The sequence below is a fragment of the Ascaphus truei genome, chromosome 4, assembly GCF_040206685.1.
Source record: "Ascaphus truei isolate aAscTru1 chromosome 4, aAscTru1.hap1, whole genome shotgun sequence".
Classification (NCBI taxonomy): domain Eukaryota; kingdom Metazoa; phylum Chordata; class Amphibia; order Anura; family Ascaphidae; genus Ascaphus; species Ascaphus truei.
This window is the reverse complement of record NC_134486.1, coordinates 277,069,681-277,093,828: the sequence shown is the minus strand read 5'-3', so window position 1 is coordinate 277,093,828 and position 24,148 is coordinate 277,069,681. Positions and strand designations below refer to the sequence as shown.

The window sequence follows — 24,148 nt, the reverse complement described above, 5'->3', positions numbered from 1 at the left end:
TAATATACTAATTAGTTTACTTCACCAAACGGGGGCCACTATTTCAGCATCTTTAATTGAATAGCTTTTGAGCACATTTTTTTTCTTGTTTGCATTTGATCACCCACACACAAATCTTGTTACCTGCAAATGATGTATGTTAAGATTACTTTTGTGAATGATGCACCTTAGTGACGATTTAGAACCCACCATGCGTAAAACCCTATGTATGCGTTTTAGCATTTAAAATAATCTTACTTAGAGGAACTGAAATATTGTACTGTTATTATTTATGGAATAAGATGAACTGTTTTATAGCTGTAAGTTCGTCATGCCCCGGCACAAAGGGGTATTTTAGATACTGTAGTGGGAAATAAGGAGCAGTAATTTTGAAATGCTACAGCTTTTGAGTGAACAAATGTTGAATATCAAATAGGATTTTTGTTTCTTGTGTTTTAAATCATCATGGATTCAAAGAAACCAGACATGTTTTTGTATTTGCTGGCTTTTGTGTGTTGTGATACAATGAAGGCTAGAATGTAATTGTATTTCAGAAGGTACAGTATTTTATTTTGTCAATTTTTCTTTATACAGTACTCATGCTGAGTTCTTATAGATACATGTGTAAGTCATTCTCCAGTGCATGTTTCTAGGGAGCAGATACTGAACTGTTATATTAACACAATATGTCAACGAGACAGGCTTAAGATATATATTTGAAAGAAAAAAACTTTAGATCCTTGTGTAGATCATTTACACCACGTGGACTGTATGTTGCTGTAAATGCAGTGAAAATAGTACATTAATGGCTGAATTGTCTCATGGAATATCATATACTGTATTCATACAGTACATGCTTGTCAACAATTACCTTTGTAATGTTCTACCTTTGATTGTTCTGCAATTGTGTAGTCTTACTAAGCAAGTCTTTTTTTTTTTTTCCTTCATAAATTACCCTTATCTGTTTTTTTGTTGTTGACTGGATTACAAATTTCTTTGTAAATCCTTCCAGTCCTTTCTGGATTGGATAAATATCCATGTTCTGCCTGAATTTGTTTAAACTGCTTCATCACCAAGACTTTTGAAACATTTCTGCATTTTTTTGCTAAACAGAGCACCCAAATATCCACAAACTCAGGAAATATATATGTATTCTGTAAATTCTGTTATCATAATATTTTGTAGTAATTTTGTTATTGGGGCTAGATTACCAGACATTAAAAAAAACTTACATTATGAAACAACAGTTGACTGTTATAACAACAGCATTTGTACTATTAGAATTTATTTGCAAAGCTTCACAGTTATCCCCAATGCGGTACAATGGGGATACAGATTGATATACAGTAAATAGATAAACAGAATGACACAGCACCAAGTAAGGACAGACACGAATATATTAACTCAGTCCATGTCACATATACGTGTGTGTGTGTGTGTGTGTGTGTGTGTGTGTGTGTGTGTGTGTGTGTGTGTGTGTGGTGTGTGTGGTGTGTGTGTGTGTGTGTGAACAATGGTACAAATCAGAGCTGTGATGTCAAATGAATAATAGATTTGCAAAAATGACTGCAAATATAGGCAAAGCAAAATACAATACTTATCTGCAGCTCAATAGTAAGAATATGCACACAAAGATGAAGAACAGGACTTGCACAAAGTGTTATAGTATCGTGAGTAAGCACATAAAAGGATAACTGTTAAAAAAAGGTGAACAGTATACTGTCAAATAAAAAAAGGTGCAACAGAGAATAGAATCACAAGGGGAGTAGGAGAAAAATGACAGAGAAAATCAAAATGAGAGAGCCCCCTTCTTCAGGCCCCTTCCCACTCGTTGAAAGCAACTGTGGTACTTTCCTTTACAAAAATAATCAAAAAGTTGCCACTCTTACGATCCAGCAAAACAGAGATTGGTGAAAAAAATTATAATCAACTATCCTCTCGGTATATAGGTCCTCTGCAGCATGGCATCAGCTTCCTGCAGAACTCACTCAATCCTTCAGCCTGTACATGATTCAGTTAGCAGGACATTTACATTTCTCAAATATTCTAATTGTAATTATTAAAGGGAATAATAAATGTTATTTCCCCGTGTTCCCCCGAGTATATTGATACCAGCTATCTATAGGTCTACATATGTGTTTGGCCAGTAGAAACCCCAAATTAGTAAAGCTGCGTAAGGCTCTTTAATCTTGAATTTTTCAGTACTGAAAGCAAAAGGTACTATGACTATTGCGTTCTCCAGTATTACAATTCTAGTACTATTCCTACCATTTAATTTAAACATGGGTAACGTGTTCCCACTCCCCCTCCTACACCAACTTCATATTTTGACATGTTTGTCAAGACAACACACGCCCATAGCATAAAAGAAACCTCACAAAATTATACATTTTTTGAAAGTACACACGAAGTGCAGACATGGGCAATTTCTTTGTCTTTCACCACAAGAATATATTTTTGATTGTTACCTGTAGCAGCAGTGGTGCACTTCTCCAATCCTAGAGCCCCCCCCCCCAAACAGGTCAGGTTTAATGAATATCCATACCTCAGCACGTGGCTCAACCTGTGCTGAAGCTGGGATATCCTTCAAACCTGACCTTCTGGGGGATGACCACTATGTTCTCATGCAATTTCAGTTAATAAACAGTAATTCAGACACAATTTATATTTTCTGAAAGTAGACAATTGGAGGAATCCTGTGATCAAGATTGCTGGTCCTTTATGTGACAGATACAATGAAAATTGTGTTTGATTCTGCTGTGCATTGGTGATTGCACATTTTGATATAACACTTCAAGCACTGTTTTATTCTTACAATGATGATGGATGCATGGATTCATACCACCAATCAGATTGGTGATATCTATCTCACAATCTGATTGGTTGAAATTATGTGATAGCAACCATCATGGTTTTGTTGACATCATCTTAAAGGAAAAGGAAGCACAGCCTTTCTGATTGGCTGGCTTCACTCCTTTTACATGATGTCATCATAAAAAAAAAATTCACATGGTTATCCCAGCCAATCAGATTGCATGGGAACCATGTCTCAGTCAAATTTGATGTCACAGGTCTTATATACAGTAAGGCCTGTACCGTCTCATCTGATGCTAAGAAGGAGAAGCAACATCTCCTCCCTATTGGATTACAATGGATAGTAAAGATAAAAATACAAAGAAGAAGAAGAAGAACCTCCAATTGGATTACAGACGAACAGACGAAGAAAAGAAAGAAGAAAAAAAAAACTTGCTGTATCTGAGGACCATGACTGTTAAAGATCATGGCTTCTTTGTTCGAGAGCTTCCTGAGATCCCGGGAATTGGAGGGTGAAGATATCTAAAAAGGTAAGAAAAACCATTAAATGTATGTTATTTTAATTTTGCAGGTTTTTTCCTTGTATTTTTTAATTAACTTTTTTTTTCATTGCCCATTGATTGACAAAGTATTTATGTATGCCACCTTAAGGGATGATATATATATATTAAAAAAATAAATAGATAATACCGTTCTGTTGCTAACGAAATGCTTTTATTTGTGCGAGCTTTCGAGATACACTAGAAGAAGAGATCAGTGTATCTCGAAAGCTCGCACAAATAAAAGCCTTTCGTTAGCCACAGAACAGTATCATCTATTTATTTTTTGATTATTGAAGCTCGGCTATCACGGTACTGATATATATATACACACTTTAAGTTATGGTGGGTGGGTGAAAAAGGCAACAAAAAAACTCCACCATTAGCATAGAGCCAATACAAAATATCACTTGGGACCACATTCACATATCTTAGACAGGTCTACAACCCTGCCTTTCTCCATTATCACCTAGGATACAGTGCTTCCACTGCAGCAAGGGATTCTGGGAAATGACATGCAAATGAGCACAGCATGTGTCACCTTTTGCCTGGAATATCCATTCACATGGAGCCCATTTAAGCGGATGCATCACCATTCACACGGCTTTTAAACACAGCATGGGACTAGCATAGCAAGTACAAACTAACTTTGCTAGTCCCATGCTGTGTTTAAAAGCTGTGTAGAGCTTGTAGAACCACCTTTAGCAGCAATTTCTTGAAGTAATTGTTTTCTGTATGACTTTATCAGTCTCTCACATCATTGTGGAGGAATTTTGGCACACTCTTCTTTACAACTTTGCTTCAGTTCATTGAGGTTTGTGGGCATTTGTTTATGCACAGCTCTTTTAAGGTCCAGCCACAGTATTTCAATTGGGTTGAGGTCTGGACTTTGACTGAGCCATTACAACAACTTGATTCTTTTCTTTTTCAGTAATTCTGTTGTAGATTTGATGGTGTGCTTGGGATCATTGCTTTAGCTGTCGGACAGATGGCTTCACATTTGACTCTAGAATACTTTGGTATACAGAGGAGTTCATGGTCGACTCAATGACTGCAAGGTTCCAGGTCCTGTGGCTGCAAAAACAAGCCCAAATCATCACCCCTCCACCACCGTGCTTAACAGTTGGTATGAGATGTTTGTGCTGATATTCTGTGTTTGGTTTTTGCCAAACGTGGCACTGTGCATTATGGCCAAACATCTCCACTTTGGTCTCGTCTGTCCAAAGGACATTGTTCCAGAAGACTTGTGGTTTGTTCAGATGCAACTTTGCAAACCTAAGCCGTGCTGCCATGTTCTATTTAGAGAGAAGAGGCTTTCTCCTGGCAACCCTTCCAAACAAACCATACTTTTTCAGTCTTGTTCTAATTGTACTGTCATGAAAGGTAACATTTAACATGCAAACTGGGGCCTGTAGAGTCTGAGATGTAACTCTTGGGTATTTTGCAATTTCTCTGAGCATTGCACGGTCTGACCTTGGGGTGAATTTGCTGGGACGTCCACTCCTGGGAAGATTGGCAACTGTCTTGAATGTTTTCCACTTTTGAATAAACTTTCTCACTGTAGAATGATGGACTTAAATTGTTTGGAAATGGCCTTATAACCTTTCCCAGATTGATGGGCAGCAACAATTGCTTCTCTAATATCATTGCTGATGTCTTTCCTCCTTGAAATTGTGTTAACACACCTGAATGCTCCAGACCAGCAAACTGCTTAAACCTCGGCTTTTATAGAGGTGGTCACATTTGCTGATGATCAATTAATCAAGGGCATTTGATTATCAGCACCTGTCTGCTACTTAGCATCTTAATTCCTATGGAAGCAGTAAGGGTGTACTTAGTTTTTCACACATAGCTTCTCCATTTCGGCTTTATTTTTGTTAAATAAAGCATGACACAGTGTAATATGTCATGTGTTGTTGTTCATCTGAGGTTGTATTTACCTATTTTTAAGACCTGTTAATTGTATCCTGATATGTAAAACCATAGAATTCAATAAGGGTGTACTTTCTTTTTCACACCACTGTATATACATATACACACATATACATACAGTGACAAGCAATGCATTTTTTTTGCAGATGATTGTTTTTATTTCTTTTAAATGTATTTTGGTTGTTTGCTTTTAATTATTTCTGCTATTTATTTTATGTTTTGCTTTTTAATTATGGGAATTTTCATGCATTTCTATATGTTATTTTTTAGGTATTTGCTTTTTAATTGTTGGTTATTTTTGGTCTTTTGCTTTTTAATTATGGTGTCTATTTGGTGTTTTCATTAATTTTTTTATGTTTTTATTTTTGGTGTGTTCATTTTTAATTCTTGTTTATTTTTGGTGTTCCTTTTGCTGATTGTTTTTTTTTTAGGTTGTCCATTGACTGTGATATTATATGGGCATGATGCACCACTGCGCCAATCAATTGTTTTATTGCCATTTGTAATGTGTATATTTTTCATGTAATGTGTTTTATTTTGGACCTGTTTTTTTTTTTTTTTTTTAGCTTCCCTATTTATTGCTATTATGGCAAAGCATGCCCATATTATATGGGTGCAACAAAAGACAGAAAAACCCAATACTACATCCAATTTGACCAAATATATATTATATGGGCATGATTTAACACTGTGCCAATCAATGGGTAGCGGGGGTGGAGGGTGGGGGTAGTGTTCCAGGTAGGGTGGTTAGGGTGAGTTGGTAGTGGGGGAAGGTGGGTTAACCCCTCAATTACTATAGCAGTTATTAGCAGCAATTAGTAGTTAGTAGCAATACTAAGGTTATTAAGGGGTTAGGGGCCATTAGATTGTATTTTTTATTGTAACAGCTCAACCCATTATAGCGCGACCCGCTATAACGCGGTATTAACCCGGCTCCCATTTTTAAAATTACCTCTGCTGCTGTGGGGGAGGATAGAAGGGAGCTGGTCCCTGGCCAGGGGACTCAGAGACAGCTGACATCCCAGCAAAGGCTGCATGAGCTCTCTTCCCTAAACCCCCCCCCTCCGCTTCTCTGCATAAATCAGCTGCTGCAGATGCGGGTAAGTGCTTCTGTGGGGGAGGATAGAAGGGAGCTGGTCCCAGGCCGGGGGACTCAGAGGCAGCTGACATACATCCACTCTCCCCACCCCCCCCCCACTCGCAGCTTCTCTGCACAGATCAACTGCTGCAGATGCTTGTCAAGTGCTGCTGTGGGGGAGGATAAAAGGAGCTGGTCCCTGGACGGGGACTCAGACAGCTGACATACATCCCCTCCTGCCCCCCCCCCACAGATCAACTGCTGCAGATGCTGGGTAAGTGCTGCTGCGGGGGGGGGAGGAAGGGCATTGCGACGCTGGGAGTTATCCCAGCTCTCCCCCGTCGGTGGGCGCAGAGTCCCTGATCACGACAGACATTTTTTTTAAAATTAACGCGACCCCGGTTATAACATGGTCTGATCGGGTGGCCCCCGAGGACCATGTTATAACGGGGTTCATCTGTATTGTGGCTGCCAAGGGAGGACAAAGACAGTGATGAGGCTGAGGACAGCCTTCATCCTGGCAGGCTGGCAGGGATAAGTGCAAGTTTTATTGACTTTATCCTGCTGGTTTATGTTTTATTTTAAATGGGCAAATGCACTATTATCCATATCTGGATAATAATAATTTTTCCCATTACTGTACTGTATGTATTGGGGGGTGTATTTATTTGAATGTATTGCACATTTTTGTTCCGGCACTGGATTGGTAACGCAAGCCAACGGGGACCACCCAAGGACCCCAGGACACCTATGGAGACCAACCGAAGACCCCTGGATATCTCCAATGGCCTCTGGTATCAATTTCTGCAGAACAAAATGCTTTTATGTGTGTTATGGTGGTACAGGCGTTGTTTGGGGTATAGGGGGTGGGTGGGTTGTGTATTGGTGGGTAGTAGATATTGTAATGTTTATTGGGGACAGAGGGGGTAAAGTACCCCTTCACCTACCCCCTCTGCCCCCAATAAACCTGCTATTGTGCCTTAACGACTCCATTGCCTTAGCGGATAGCCACTAAGGTAATGAAGCTGCTTTAATGTAATTTTTAATAATAGTGTGCAGGAGCAGGGGGACTCCCGTGACCGGGGGATTTAAATACTGGAGGAGATAACAGCACCCCATACGGGGGCCTGTAACTCCGGAATCAGGGGGTCACCGAGGCTGAAATCAATGCGGTTTATCTCAAGAGACCCCCTGCTCCCACACATTATTAATACAAATTAAAGCAGTTTCATTACCATAGCTGATAGCCGCTACCGTAGCCAATTTTTTTGTAACTTTGTGTTTTGATACTAGTTTAAGGGAGCATGAAGTCTTCTGAGCTGAACCGCGTTAATTTCAGCCTCGGGACCCCCTACTTCCTGAGATTCAGGCCCCGTTATGGGTTGCCGGTATCCCAGTGCAGGATTTAAATCACACGCTCACATGACGTGGGAGATTTAAAAGCACAGGGGATACCGGCACTCCATACCGGGGCCTGTATCTCGGGAAGAACAGGGTCCCGAGTCTGAAATCAATGTGGTTCAGCTCAGGAGACCCCATGCTCTCACACAATTATCAAAATCAATAATTTTAATGCACGATCGCCAGTAAGAGCTACGTCTCCATGCAGCTCTTCCAGGCTGCAATTTTTTCTATCAATTGCCACGCTATAGGATTTATAGCGCGATAGCACTGATACAAAAAACTGGTCGGATGATAGTACATTATTTTTTTAATCGGCATTTTAAAAAATGTCATTCATTCTTAGTGAATGCCATCTTTGGCCTCATGTTTTAGTGCGCGATAAATAAAGGCAAAGTTGGGCACCAATGCACTGATTTTATCACAGATTTGTGAATAGTTCCCAGGGAGTCCTCGGAGCTCAAATTAACACAGTTCACCTCCGGAGACCCCCGCTTCCCACCTAGTGAAAAAAACAAGGAGGTAACACTGCTTTAATATTTTCCTCTCCAATGGGTCATTAAAATTATCTACATTACCAGAGAAGAGCAAAGCAAATACACTTGCTATGAAGAGTTAAAGTTACCTCAACTAATAATATATTTTTGACAATGCTATGCTTTTCAGAATTCCAAATATTATTTGTGTATTCTTGTACAGGTATGTTACTTACTTACTGAAACTTGGTAGGTCAAATAAAATAGAAGATTATTTCTTGTGTATTCTCTCATTTTTCATGTGTAGAATCATAGAGACCATATTGGTCCCTTGGGGAGATGGATTGCAGATTGTACAACCTAAAATTATTCATAGGTGTTGCTGAACAAGAACTTGACAGCACAAAGGTTGTGCATGAAAAATGGAAATAAAATCTTGAAATAAAGATATACATTTGAAAAGACAAGTGCAACGTCTAAGTCATGCCTGCAACATCTTTTACGTTACACATACTGTACAACAAAAAACAGGTGTACATTTTTCTTTGTTTTAGGTTTGAAATGCACTACATTTATATTATGGGTGTGTTTTTATGGACAGTAAACTTTATTTGAAACATTGTATCTGTAAACAGCAAAACTTTTTATATTTTTAGTGTCGACTTAAAGCTGCAGTTCAGTCTTTTATTTTTTTTTTTTACATTTATTTTTTTACTTTAATAGTTTCATATGTGCAATCTCTAATTACCTAAAGAACTGTACAGGCATACCCCGCATTAACATACGCAATGGGACCGGAGCATGTATGTAAAGCGAAAATGTACTTAAAGTGAAGCACTACTTTTTGCCCACTTATCGATGCATGTACTGTACTGCAATCGTCATATACGTGCATAACTGATGTAAATAACGCATTTGTAACAGGCTCTATACTCTCCCCGCTTGCGCACAGCTTCGGTACAGGTAGGGAGCCGGTATTGCTGTTAAGGACGTGCTGACAGGCGCATGCGTGAGCTGCCGTTTGCCTATTGAGCGATATGTACTTACTCGCGAGTGTACTTAAAGTGAGTGTCCTTAAACCGGGGTATGCCTGTATAGCTGCAGGTCAATTCGTTCTCCATGTATTGATAGGTCGAAATTTGGTGACATATTAAAAGCTGGGATTTGTTTATAATCTGCTTGTCTGTTAGTGGAAGCTCATGAATATTCATGAGCACTCCTGCACTGACATGTGCTAGATGGAGGACAGGGCTGACAAAGGGGTGTGCCAGGGCTTGTGACAGGACATGAAGGGGCAGTACCTTAGCAAATGGCTGTTAAAATAGAATACAAGAAAATTGGTCTTTCAAAGTTGTTTTTTTTAAAACAGAAAATGCTAAAAGTATTTTTTCTTACTACAGAACTGATTTATTAAAAAAAACACACATGCAGGATATTGACTGAACTGCAGCTTTAAGTAAGATTTCAGGTACTTTCATTTTTCATGTAAACTTTCAACAAGGCCAAGTATGTGGAGAACTCTTATATGAAAAGTTTATTAAGGAAGGGTGCTAAATGTATAGATTTAGCAGGATTTACGTTTTTTGGCACCAGGACAAGCTGAGTGATCACACCTGTGGCTGCCCCAGTGCTGGAGGATTATCGCTGAGGGTGGTTCGATCTCGGGAGTCACTTTTTTTTTGCAATTTTAACTGCGACTCTGGGGACATTAAGTCCTTCTTAGATTTAAAAAAATGACATAAGCAAAAAGGATGCATTCCTATGCGTGCTGTACAGCTCCCAAGTAAGTATCGGTGATTTAATGGTGACTATAGAGATCGCAAAATATATATTTTCAATACACATTCCAATTAAGTGTTGCACCTCTGAGCATGTTTGTTGGTATATATAATGCTAGACCAATCACAGTCCTCAGCACATTGATGGACATGCCCACAACCAATGGCTATGGAGCAGGAAGGAGAAATGACACATGACCAGGAAGGAGAGGGTCAGTCGGCCTACGGAGAGCAAGGTTTGCAGATGTGACTAAAGAGAGAGACAAGACTTTCCCCATAGAAGGAGGCAATAACTAATCCTAACCACAGGCGCACGGATTTCCACATGGACTGCCACACCGACAGCCTTTCTTGCTACCCCTGTGAGGAGGGATTGGTTTGCCGGTTGAATGGAACAGTTTCCTGACTGCCCCAAGCCCATAAAGGGAAGGAGAAGTGTGAGTAACCCGAGACAAGGGAATGACCTGTGCAAGTACAATTGTTTACGAGGATCTCAGCATATAAACAGCTGGCTCCCCATTTTTCACCACATAGGCCTCCAACGTTGCTCATCACAAATTGGTGATACCCAGTAACTGGGGCCCCAGGGATATCACGGAGACAATACCAAGACAATTGCGCAAGCGCTGGGAAGGGGGGAGTGTTGTTGGACAAACTGTGTGTTTTTAAACTGCGCTACTGTTAGAGGGTGGTAGCTTCTGATCACGTTAGACCGGGGGGATAGCCTGGCTCTCTTTTCCATCATATATACATATATAAGAAAGGTTAACCCCTAACACATTTGTCTGGCGAGTTTCTGATTTTACTGCACTGCTGCAACGAGATAGTCTTGGGGAGGCGGACTCAGGCCCCCGAACTCGATATACATATATGTATCATATAGAAATTAAAGGGGTATTACATAAGACACAGATATATGTTAAGGCTTATTTTCCCCTTGAAGACGTTGAAGTGAAATAACCTCTTTTTTTTCTTTTAAACAGAAGCCCACTTTGCTCTTTAATCAGACTTTTACACTGTAGGTGGCAAACAGTGTCACATGTGCAGCAAGCTTCCTTATTTTCTATTTATGTCTCATCTTGCTGCATTACATTTCAATGGATAATTTAGAAACACTAGTGGGTGGTGCACATTTAGGGCTAGATCCACAAAGTTCTGTTAAGTCAGGGAATATACTATGCCTATGTAGCAGGTTATTTTCCCTGAGTTTAACAATGCCAAATGGGGAGAGGGGGAGAGAGAGGACTAAAGCCTCCCTTCAAAAAAATAGATAAATACCTGTGCTCAAAAAGGAGTACACTGGGAGTTGCAAAGTATATTTAAATTCCTCCCACTCCACACCTCCTAACATATTTTCAATAGACCAGTACCGAAGGCCCCTTTTGATGAAGGGGTACTAGTATCAGACCCAACAAGTTTAGAACCCACAACCTTTTCTATTTAGGGCAGCATCGCTAGCATTGAACAATCTCAGATGCTGAATAACGCCACTGTCACAGCATACTTTTGAACTCTACTGCTCATACTTGTTAGTGGCCACTCCCCATGGCTTCCTTCCTATACTTTGCATATCCGATTCTATATCTCAGGTGTGCTTCTGTTTGTGCACAAAGCACCATGAACTGGCAACCATGAAGCAGAAGTAGTCTGCTTTAAATGTATATTTAGCTACAGGTGTGAGAAGCAGAACTCTAAAGTAGACTGATAGTGGAGCTTTCCAGTTCCTTTTTGAACACCTGTGTTTCTCCATATATTATTTGGAAGGAGATTCTCCATCTCCTTGCCTGGTTTGTTTTTTCCCTTCCCACTCCCCCTCCATTTCAGGGTTATGGCTGAAAGCAGCACTTGGTGAGTTTTGAAGATACCAGTTAGGCTAGGTCCCTGCTGCAGTGCCCGCTATGGCGTGCACTGCAGGTACAAGAGATGCCCTTCAATGGGGCCAGGCCCGCTACCCACCTTGACCACCATGTTGTGTGACCAGATTTCCCTGGAGACAGGAAATGTGTGTTCACAACTTACAGTACGACAGAGCACTGGCCACACCCCCCAGCAGTTCAGCCAATGAGGGCAAACCTGCTTGGTGGCATCAGGGCCACGCCCCCAGCAACACCCACCCCGTCTTTCTCCCTGCAGCTCACCGCAGACCAGGGATCTCAGCTGCATGCGCCTCAGCCTTAAGCATTTAGGTGTTAACACTGTGTTAAGTCAATAACAGAGCTTTGCGAATCTGGGTCTTAAAAAGTTTAGCAGAGTAATTTTAATTGTTGGTCAATGGAGATTAAAAAGTAGTGTGTGTAGCCAGGTCTCCCCAGCGCTACCGCACCCTCCTCACCTGACTGCCGATCGCAGGGGCCGCCGCGTCCAATGGCGGCTCCGTTCGGCAGTGGCAGGGGAGAGGGCGGTCAGGTCCCGGCTCGGGGGTTGCCGGGGACGCGTGCGGCCGGTTGCCAAGGCCGCACGCGCATCTCAGGGCTCCCGGCGCTCCCGGAGCCGGGCGGATAGGGCGCCGCCATTGCGCTTCAACTCGCGCATGCGCAGTGAGTCCCCGGCGGCCCAGTTAGCTCGCGCATGCGCAGGGAGGCTGCGAGAGACAGGGCAGAGTCGCGCATGCGCAGGGAGAACCCTAGAGCCAGGGAACCGTTGCGTGAGGGCAGGGAAGGCGCAGGAGAGTCGCGCGAGAGTAGGGGAAGTTAGTGAGAGGTTGCGGCGGCCATTACAGGTTTGTGTAGGCAGAGGGAAGGCACGCACGCGGCCTCAATGTTATTGTAGGGGCCTCGGGACTACAATTCCCATGAGGCATAGCGAGGCAGGCACCAGGTGCTTGATAGGAGCCAATAGGGCTGCAGGACTGCCCTGGAGGAAAGAGATACATTTTCCCGGGCTTTGCATGAGTCACGTCAGTTGGAGCAGAGGAGCTGAAGGGGAAGGAAGGATGCGGGGAGTGAGTGCAGCTCCTGCATCCTGATAGGTACCCTCACCCTCCAGGTAGGCCCCAACTCCCCACCAGGTTAGTGGGTAACTGATAAGGGACGGCCCTAAATAGGGAGGTCGCCCTTAGTGTATGTAAGGTGCAGGTTTGGCAGTGCCACAGCGGGTAGTGCTGTGCGCACTGGCAAATAGGCACAGTGTGTGCAGTGTGTTTGCTGCGGGTTCCAGGTTGCTGTGTTGAGTGTTGTATGTGACGCTGCGTGTACTGAGTGCAGTGTGTGTGCAGCGTGTGTTACTGTCTGCAGGCTGACTGTGAGAACTGTGTCGGCTGCAGGCGTGTTAGTGTTAGGATTAGTGAGTTAGGAGCTAGTGGTTAGTGAGGTTTCTGGACTTGGGGTAGTAGGGGAGGGGGGTAGGTTATTAACCCCGCAGGCCCTAGGAGTTTTCCCCAAGTCACCTCAGGTTGCGGTACATCAGGGACAGGCCCTAGGTTAGGGACCCTGTCATGTAGTGCCAAGGTTAGATAGGGATCAGCGGATGCTGCAGTTCCCATAAGGCGACTTGGGCTCAAGTCGGTGTTCAAAGATAAAGACTATCTCCCGGGTGGGATCACCCCTGGCGGACCCCAAGCAAAGATTCACAGCACCGGATCAGACGGGATCCAGGTCGACAGATCCTTTGAGAAGTAGTTGCAGGCCCGAGTGCAGGAGCACTCGGCAGGTACTCTACAAGTGCACCAACAGATCATAACATTCTATTAACACATAGTGGCAGCGCTGACCACGGGACAAGGGTTGGGCTGTGGGCACCGTGTGGGGATGTTATACTGTTGTGATGGTACTAGAGATGATGTAATAGTTGTTCTTATTCGTGTTTGTTCATTCAGTAAACCTGTTATCCCTAATACTGGTGTATCTGGTTTCTGAGTGGGTTCCTATGTAGGGTCATTCTACACTTCCCTAGAATCCTACATAGGTGGAGGCGCTGTAAACGAAGATCCGTTCCAGAGGATTCACCCCAGGCTCTCATTAGCGGAGGCTCAGACCTCCTGTGAGCCTGCAGGTATACGCACCACACCGGTAACACCACATGTTCTACTCACCCACACTACATATGAGATTGGGTGGGGTGGAATACCCGTTACATGTGTAAGGAAGTGGTGTGGATTCTGAAATCCTGCTGTTATTGAAGATCTATGGTCACTGGAAGTGATGATGTTTTAATATACAATCCCTCATCCTTTATATTTTTCTTTATCTTAACTTCATTACTGTTTTATTTAGTGGTAAGCCTAATTAAATGCAAAGTCTTTAAATTTTACTCCAAAACTCATATACAATGTATTCAGAAGAAGCGGATTTAATACATTTTAGACCCCCTTCCCCTGAAAATTGTCAGACTTTTACATTCAATATATTTTTTTCCATTACAAAAATCACCCGAAAAACAATACAAATGATGAGTTAAAAAGGCAAAATAAATAGCTGAAAACGTAACCAATACAACTACTGAAAAAAAGAGTGAGCCAGTATTTTTTGTAAATTAACAGGTAAATGTACTGAAAAAAGCTGACAAATTTGTATTGTGGTGTGTGTGATGAGTGGAGGAGGAAGGTGGCTTCGACAACTTTATGAGGCACACAGAGTGTAAATCAGGAGGGCACAAGTAGTGGGCAGGAGTAAACAGCAGGGGTGGAAGTCAACTCCCCCTGGAGTCATAGGCCATGGAAATCCTGGAGAGGGAACCAGTGGCACCGCCACATCAGCTAGTGATATACTGCTGCGACACACTTTATTCGAGCAAATACCCAGTATGTACCTGGCAGATACCTGGAATGCGCCGCTCACCTCTGACAAGCCCCGTTGCGTTTGCCTTCCCAGCCATGGTTCATGCCTGGCTGACGGGCGGCTGATCTGTTAAATGATAATGATTAGGATTTAATAGGCTGCAATGCTTCGCGTGTCTACCAGATGGCATAAATTCATGAATTGTAATGCAGTATATATATATATACTGTGCAGTATTGCAGCCAGCGGGAATTAAATGCTTCAATCCCTGCCTGGAAAATAACGCAATGCACTCGGGCAGAAAACAGTCACAAACCTCAATACACCCGAGTATACCCGAATTCGTGGGACTAGCCGAGCTCGAATAAAGTGTGTCGCCAGTGTAATCAGTTTCTTCAAATATACAGAAGACAAAAATGAAGACCTAGGGTCCTATTCTATAAGCCTTCATAAACAAAATTGTATTGTATTTTTTCTTGTATTCTTGCTGGCATCGTATGCTGACGAGGACGCCCTTCATGATGGCAGGGGTAAGTTGAACGTTTTATTTACTTTATCAATGCTGGATGGCTAATGTTTGATTTTGCAATGGGCAAATGAGCTATTATCCATATGTGGATAATAGTAATTTTGTCCATTACTGTACTGTATGTGTTTGGGGTTGTTGGGGTAGAGGAGGTGGGTAGTAAAGTTGTTGTGTTTTAAAATATTTATTGTGGTTAGCGAGGATGGGTTAAGTTGGCATTTGGCCCTTGGTTGGTGTTTATACCTACCGGGTGGGTAGCGGGAAGGCTTAACCCTTTCATTACCTTACCAGTATTAACCGCTAAGTTAATGAAGGGGTTAACTCCACCCGCAACCCCCCTGCAAGGCCTAAACGCCCACCCAGGGCAAAATACCACCTTCACCCAAAAAAGATGGCACTGGTGGTTAACCCCTTAATTGCCTTAGTGATTAGCCTCTAAGGTAATGGAGTTGACTGTAAATGCATTTTTATTGCATGGAATTCATGCTGGGGGTCTCCGGTGCTGATATTAATGTGTATCCGCGTTCCTCGGGCGGATGTTTCATCACTGGGAGGCGGGCCTTGGGGAGGAAGGTACTTCCTGCTTCCGATTCACTCCTGACGCGCTGATCTCGTCAAACAAGCTCTGAGAATTGCCCTATGCGTTTCGTGCGCATGCGCACACTTCTCCTGAGTGATGGAACATCCGCCTGAGGAACGCGGTGAAACAAAGGAGCAGTTCTATGGAAGCTCCGATGTGACCGGAGGAGGACTGTGTATTCTGTAGCGGCCATTATTCATTGCCTGACTATATCACCTATCCTGTGAGTAGGGTTTCGGTTTTAACCTACCGGACCAGCGATCATTCTTGTCCATCATCCATCTATATATCATTGTTTTATTTTATATTAAATTAGCTCTTTTATCTTTACAGCCTTGTCATTGTTTGTCCCATGTCTGTCTTGTTGTGTGTTTTTGTATAGTCATGTGAGTTATTGTTTTATGTTCACAGGCAGTGTTATGTAAGCAGTCTGAGATTCATAATGGGGAAAGAATAGCAACATTCCACTGAAGTAGGAGGAGAAAAGGAAAGAGATAATACCCTGTGTGTTGGTGTCAGAGAACCCACATTATGTGGATTCAATGTAGCCACATACCTATTAAATGCCAGATATTTATATAGGCCGGATTTTAACATTTAATTGAATTTTTGACTGTATGATGAAAGCATTGAGATATAAATATATTTACTGAGATTTTTATGAATAAATAAAAAAGCATTGCTATTCTAGAAAGGAAAATACAAATCGCACTATATGTATCATATTCCTTAAAATTATTGCAAGTAATAATTTTGTTGTTTAAAAGATGGTGCATTTTATGTGGCTTACTATTAACGCCTTTTTGACTTGTACAGATGCAGCCACCAACATTCGATCATTTCTCAGACCAATCTCAGTGCCGTCTGCCATGCTTCAATGAATCATTGTCCCGTGAAGTCTGGCAATCGCACCTTTATTTACCTGTAGATGATTACCTGGTTTACCGGGATTCAGATTTGTGTGGTTGTAGTTTAGCACGTATCCACCAGATGGCAAACGTGAACGTCTTTGCATGTACTGTATAGTTCAGTGTGTAGGCAATGTCCAGATATCTTTATAACAGTTAAACAAATCTGCAATACACTGCTCCATTGTCAAAATGATCTTGGTCACTGAAGACGTTATCAAATTTAGGCATCTCACATTAAATTACAAAACAGAATGTAATAAAAAACTAGAGAACAAAAGTCCTTTGTGCAGTGAGTGTCAATAATACCAGTCCTGGAATATGATAATGAAATCAGTCTCAGTATAGTGATCGCTGATCCCACTTTGTCTCTTGAAAGACTGATAATTGTGTGGATACAAGAGAGAGAATAAAACAGACAATTGCACAGTAACCTTCTTTAAAACATTGCAATTTTCAGATGCCTTCTTCCAACAGATAAGTAGTACACAGGCAATGGATTATGTCTTTATCTTCAATCGGAAGAACTGGATCTCTGAATCCCACGTAGCCTCCAAATCACAGTACCAATAACATGAATAAAATAGACATAGTATGGTACCAGGGATAACATTTATTACAATGTGCAAGACCATAGATATGCACTCACATTGTGTAGTATATTCTATTTATTATTGCATTCTGTGCAAGTCATTGTATAGACTTGCTTATTGTCTTTTGGCTGCCATTCTAAATTGTACCACATTGTTACTTTTAGAATTCACACATTGTTTGGGTTATCACCCATTTTTTTGCCCTTATTTACACACACACACACACACACGCACACCTGTAATTAATATTATTTTTAGTTCCATCACTAGTTAGTTGGTGCGCTTTAACAGAGTATTATTTGTTTACCACTAGTATATGATTTTATTTTACCTCACAGGTTAATCTCACAGGTGGAGCGCTTCACTATATGCTTGTTTTCAGTGTTTGTTACAAAACAGAATGTGGTGGACATTATTTTACATCGCTTTGCCTGCCCCCCTGGTCAGTGTCTGCATGGACATACAGTATTGTCCAGATGCCTACCTTATTTTATCTGCAATTAATGCTGGAACAGATATGGCAAATTTAGCAGAGATATATGGCTATATCATTAACAAGGTAGGAGAACAAAGTTCAGTGATAGTGCTCTAAGGACCTTGGATGTTCAACATGTGATAATACATTGGTTTCTTGATTGAAGAACGGTAATAGGCTGGGTTAATGGTATATAAGTGAGCAAATGAGGTATGTATGGGTGAGCGTATATGTCTGAGACCTATATAAAATGTCCTGGTGAGTGTGGGTAATGGAGCTATATGAGCCCCACCCCCTCACTGCCAATGTGGACTGGGTCTGACAAACGACTATTAACACCAATGAAATACCTCAAAGTACAATATTGAAGTACATGAACTCACGTGACCATGCCCATGATGCCTTCCAAGATGCGTGCTTCTACGGGTTGAGTATAAGGTCAGGTAGCCACGAATGCAGGGATGCAGAGCACAGCAGAGAAACAGGATTCCACGGAACAGCAGCGGTATGGTAAAAAAGATCCTTTATTTAAACATCATGGTGCAGACAGGAATGGGTGCGGAGGTTTTTTGCACCCATTCCTGTCTGCACCGTGATGTTTAAATAAAGGATCTTTTTTACCATACCGCTGCTGTCCCGTGGAATCCTGTTTCTCTGCTGTGCTCTGCATCCCTGCATTCGTGGCTACCTGACCTTATATCATTAACAAGTATGACAACTTCAGGTTATCGCCCACGCCAAAGGCCTGGAAGAATTTGATACAGTATAATTTATCTATGAATGATTGCTTTATTCGAATACCCCCACCTCCAGGGAAAACCAGAGGTTATTTGTCAGTGAATCCAGCTTTTGCTGGTATGTTTCATCATGGCAACCTAAAAGAAAGGAGAAAGGTTGGGTTTCATACATTGAAGAATCGTACTTCCCGAGCCTGCAATGTGCCACCACCAGTTTACAAATACTATTGCAATATCGATCTGACTGTCACTGAAAACCTGATGAACCTAAATCCTGGCTACTTGGCACCACCTGATACCAGCTACAGGAGGCTACACACAAAGGGGAACTCCCGCACAGCTGAGAATGTGAACCACGGTGAGGTGCTAACTAGGTAAGGAAGATAGAGTATACAAGAGTAACTAGGTAAGGAAGATAGAGTATACAAGAGTAACTAGGTAATGAAGATATAGTATACAAGAGTAACTAGGTAAGGAAGATAGAGTATACAAGACTTGTACAGCTACAGGAGGCACCTGATAGCTTTCATGCCGACTACATGAGCGACTCTAGCTGCTACGCACAGTACATCCCAGACATTGGGTCATCTCCACCTGGTTGGCAAGGTTTATAATTGAGGTAAATATAAAATACTATACAGTAGTAACATTAATTCCCAATTACACATGCATACTGTGTGTATGAGTGCAATAGCCATAAATGTGTGAATGCATGAGCACTAGAGCGTGAGTTAACATATGCGCACTACCTGTATACAGTACAGCACTTAGTGTTTTGTTTTTTTATTCAGAAATTAAACTGTCCAATTGACAATCCGAAAATTATGTTGGTGCAAGTTGGTGGTTGTTTAAACGTTCCCTATTTTTACTTGTATACAGTATTACCAGAGTTAAGATTGTAAAAATGTATCACACATTTTTTGCACAGCACATACTGATTTATGTCATCACCTTTAATAATATATCTGCACGTAAGGTTTCATGCTTTAATTCCACTTCCTGGTTAATGTGGTGTATAATGTATAAGGCTTTGGCTGTAAACTTCTTAATGTCACTTGCTGGTTGTTGCACATCCCTCGCTCATGCGCAATAGGACATTGAACGTGTTTTTATATTTTTTTTAATATATATATATTTTTTTAAGGCGTGTATAATTGCTAGGGGTAGCAGAAAACCTTCTGTGATGAATATTGGTCATATTTGGCAAAATTTAATATTTGACAATAAAATTGCATATCGCAGTCTACTGTGTCTTAGCATGTGCAATTCATGCAGGACAATTTCATAATGACCCAAAACAGATCATTTTAATTATTTGCATTTTTGGCTTTCGATTCTATATTCACTTTATTTACCTTTGGTATATAAAAATACAGAAAGATCACACACACACATACACGATCTAAGGCAGTGATACATTTTATTAACTGTTTTTTTTCCCCTTCACATTAATCGTTGCAGAAGATGTAATGTGAGTAAATACATTATGGACTGTAACGTTACCAATGTTATGTTATTTGAACCTAACCAATTGTGAAACCGCCATTATGAGTATACTGTACTTGATATAATACATATGCATATATGTTCCTATTAAGCTTTGCTTGTAGAGATGTATCTGCTACTAACCTAAGAGTGGCAGACAGAGCTGAATGGCATGGTAAATTAAAGTTTTAATCTTTGGGGTTAAATGCCCCAAAATACATGCCTTGACAGGGTTAATATCTGTAGGTGCTAACCCTGTTTTGAGCACATAGATGGAAGTATACTCCTCCATAGCATGATGAGTGCAAGAGAGTTAGTCACTTGATGTAGAGAAACAGATGGTATATACTGGCTATAATGTTACCTCTGGTTCTGTTGTATGAACCAAACCACTTGTGAAAAACGCCACTGTGAATCTACTTAATATAAAACATATGTATGTACTGTATATATTCCTATTAAGCTCTGCCTAAAATGATGTATCAGCTGATAGCCTAACAGTAGCAGACTAGGCTAAATGACATGTTAAATTAAAGTTTTAAACTTAGTTAACCCCCTAACCAAAGGGGGTGTCCTTTTCAGGTAACACCAATACATGGTGTATATCGAAAGTATCATACTAGGTACTTATGAACTTCCTAATGCTCCTATATTAGCCAATTAGAGATTCAGCTAATTAAATTGACCTAACAAGGGTTTCACTTATGACAGACTTCGGAACTTGTTTCTAGTCATATGACTTGATATGAGAGGATAATTATACCTCACTCCTACTATCATCAAGAGGTTTTATACACCCTTAGATACATTGGTATGTCATTAGGACTTACCTAATACCCTTCTATGTGTGGTCTCTCTCAGACAAGACTAGTTCTCATTTGTTAAACAGCACACAGAACCCCAAGAAGCTCATTTTGGGAACCTCTGAGCCCCCACAAAAATATATATGTATATAAGTGTCAAAAAGGAGTGCTAATGGGCATGGCGGATGCATAAAACAAAAAAGCAAAGTAGTAGTGTTGGTAATGTTAGGACCTGTGAGCAGTGTCTGCCTTGGTGTGGCTCACAGGCTTACAACGCTTTGGCCAAAAGGTTAAACTAAATTACCCTTTTTCAAAATAATATTTAAGTATTTTACTGTGTATTTTTGTAATATTGGAAGTGGCATTGGGCTTTTTTGTTCTTTGTTTTAGTTCTCATTTGTAGTATATCTATGATAGCCACAAAGCGGGGTATCTTCTTCTCCATATACCAACCTCGGAGGAGTTGAATATACAAATATTTGAATTTGTGTTGTATGTGTTTTTGTTAGCTAGTCCAACTTTAATTTATATTATTGATACTTATTAAAGATTGATTTTAATTACATCATTATTTCTTAACAAGGAGTACTTTAATAGGGGCACCTTTTTCCTTTGTGTTCTTACAAGGTTCAGTCCAGAAGGTGATTAACCAGACTCCACCTGGCCAATTAAGTCTGTTAAAAAAACCTCCTGTTGGAAACAGGAGAGAGATTCCTTAGCTCACATTTGGGCTGTCAGGAGAGCAGAGAAGCCTGAACACATACACTGTCCTGAGCACAAAGTCTGTGCTGAGATCAAGACACCCAGAGACCTATATTTCCTGGACACAGAGGACCCAGGAACCTGCCAGAGACTGACATGCACATGCAGAGATCTCACTACTTAATAAAGGATTAAAATATGCTCCCACTATGGACATCGACCTCTTTGGTGTAGTGGTTGATGTCCATAAGTTTGTGCGTAAACTTACATTAAAAAAATTCTTTCATCAACCAAACAGTGGAGGTGGGTCTCAGACTGTGACAACTCCAAGTGAAGTGCCTTGTGAAGTACATAATTTACCCATGTGTAAAACAACTAATCCTTTTTTCTCCTCCTCCTCCTCCCCCCATATAGGAACTCTTGACTCTTTTAGAGAAGATTGTATACTCAGGGATATGGAAGATCTTTTAATAAAGGGCAATACTCTAGATGACACACAAACATACACCCTAGGAGACTGGGAATCCAAACTCAAGGAGAAGTCAGTGTTTTACCCCACTTTTGCCAAAGGCCCATATCTCAGTATGTTCGAGAACCTTGTGGTTCGTGACCTCAGATTGCTAGCTCAGGGCTTTTCCTTTTCCCATCCAGGGTATGATAATCTTAGTAAAGAAGAAAGAATTGCCATCAAGTCATTGCAGGATAACTCCATGCTAGTTATTAAGAATGCAGACAAAGGGGGTGCTGTGGTGGTACAGAGTAGGACTGACTACTTCAAGGAGGCCTTTCGCCAACTTGGAGATGTGTCCTCCTAGTCTGTACTACCACGGGACCCCACTGACTGTTTTTTGAGGGAACTCCTTGAGTTGGTGGAACTCCTTGAGTTGGTGGATCTGGGGACAGCTACACATGTATTGACAAAACATGAAATAGACTTTATTATCAATCTCCATCCTGTCATTCCCATATACCACCATCTCCCAAAGATCCATAAGACTTTGGTCGACCCTCCTGGTCGGCCAATAGTCTCCAGTATTGGATCTTTGGGAGATGGTCTGTTTCAATATGTGAATGCATACTTACAAACTTTTGTTAGGACCTTGCCTTCCTTCATTCTGGATTCAGGGGACTTGCTCACAAAATTACAAAAAATCAGTTGGAGTCAGGATTACCTGTGGGTAACTATGGATGTGGTCTCCCTATACTCGATCATTCAACATGATCTGGGCATGACGGCTGTCCGCCACTTTATAGAATGTCCATGCAGCTCAATACTTACAATGAATACAAAAAAGAATGGGGGAGCACAGTTATAGGAAACGGGCAGTATATTTGGACTAGTATTCGTTACAGATAGAGCAGTTTAACAGCTATAAAGGTGATGGTTCATGGGGCGGATACCAAACTCAATATGTTAACATACAAAGGTGTGTATGTGTGGGTGGAAAGATAAAAAAATATACAACTTACACGGCCCTGTGTAAGTTCAGTCTCATCAGGGTTTCTTTGGGTTTCCCGTCACCTTGGAATGATGTGATCTCCTAGGGTTTGTGTTTCTTCTTCTTGGTGTATAACCAGCTTTTCTCGTTCATTCGATGTGCCCCTCCAGGGGGATTTCCTCTCATATAAACAAAAAGAGGGTAAGGTTAACTCACATATATAAAGAGACGACAGTATAGGGAGGGATGGTATATTGGTAGACCATTAAAATGTAATGGTACGATCATGCACTCACACGGGCTAATGTGAGCCTTCTCTTATCTTGGTATCTTGTTGTTACACCTTAGGGATGACTTTCAATTGGTGGTAATGAAGGGGGGAACAATAAGAAATATATAACATAATACTCACACGGGCCAGTGTGAGTGCACACTCCTAGTGGTTTCTTGACACTTTTGTTCCTGTTCTTTATGCACCCCTAAGGTTATTCAAACTTCACATCCCGGGCAACGCCGGGTCTCTCAGCTAGTATATATATATAATAAATAAAACCACTAGTGAGCACATTCACATGTCTCAGACAGGTCTGCAACGCTGCTTTTCTCGATTACCTCTTAGCATACAGAGACTTACCTTGACGTGGTTAGCAGGCTTGGCATTATTTGATCAAAGGATGTATACCAAAAGTCTCCTTTTTTCTTATAGGTATTTACACCATACATATATATATATATATATATATATATATATATATATATATATATATATATATGTATATATATATATATGTATATATATATATATATTCCCCATTGATTGCTATCCCTATGGGAGAAGCGCAGGGATTCACTTTCTGTTCATCACATTAGCTACCTGGACATTCTATTTTACATAGACATTAATCAAAAAATACAATCTGATATTTACAAAAAAACAAATTCTAGGAATTCATTTTTAAGAGCGGGCAGCTGTCACCCCAGATCTGTGATTAAGGGAATACCCAAGGGTCAGTACCTCAGGCTGAGGCGAAATTGCTCAACCCTTGGCGATTTCTTGACCCAGTCTGAGGAGCTGACAAACAAATTTGTTGAGAGAGGATATGATCGGGAGACCCTCCAGACTACACTACAGGAAGTCAAAGAAATTGAGCGATCAACCGTATTGCCGTCTGTGTCCAGAGTGAGGGG

At 41.2% G+C, this 24,148-nt stretch overlaps 1 protein-coding gene across 1 annotated transcript in view; it reads left to right on the top strand.

The window, feature by feature from the left end:
• MCHR2 (melanin concentrating hormone receptor 2) overlaps positions 1 to 24,148 on the top strand; it is a 137,046-nt gene that overhangs the window by 541 nt on the left and 112,357 nt on the right. The window lies entirely within an intron of this gene.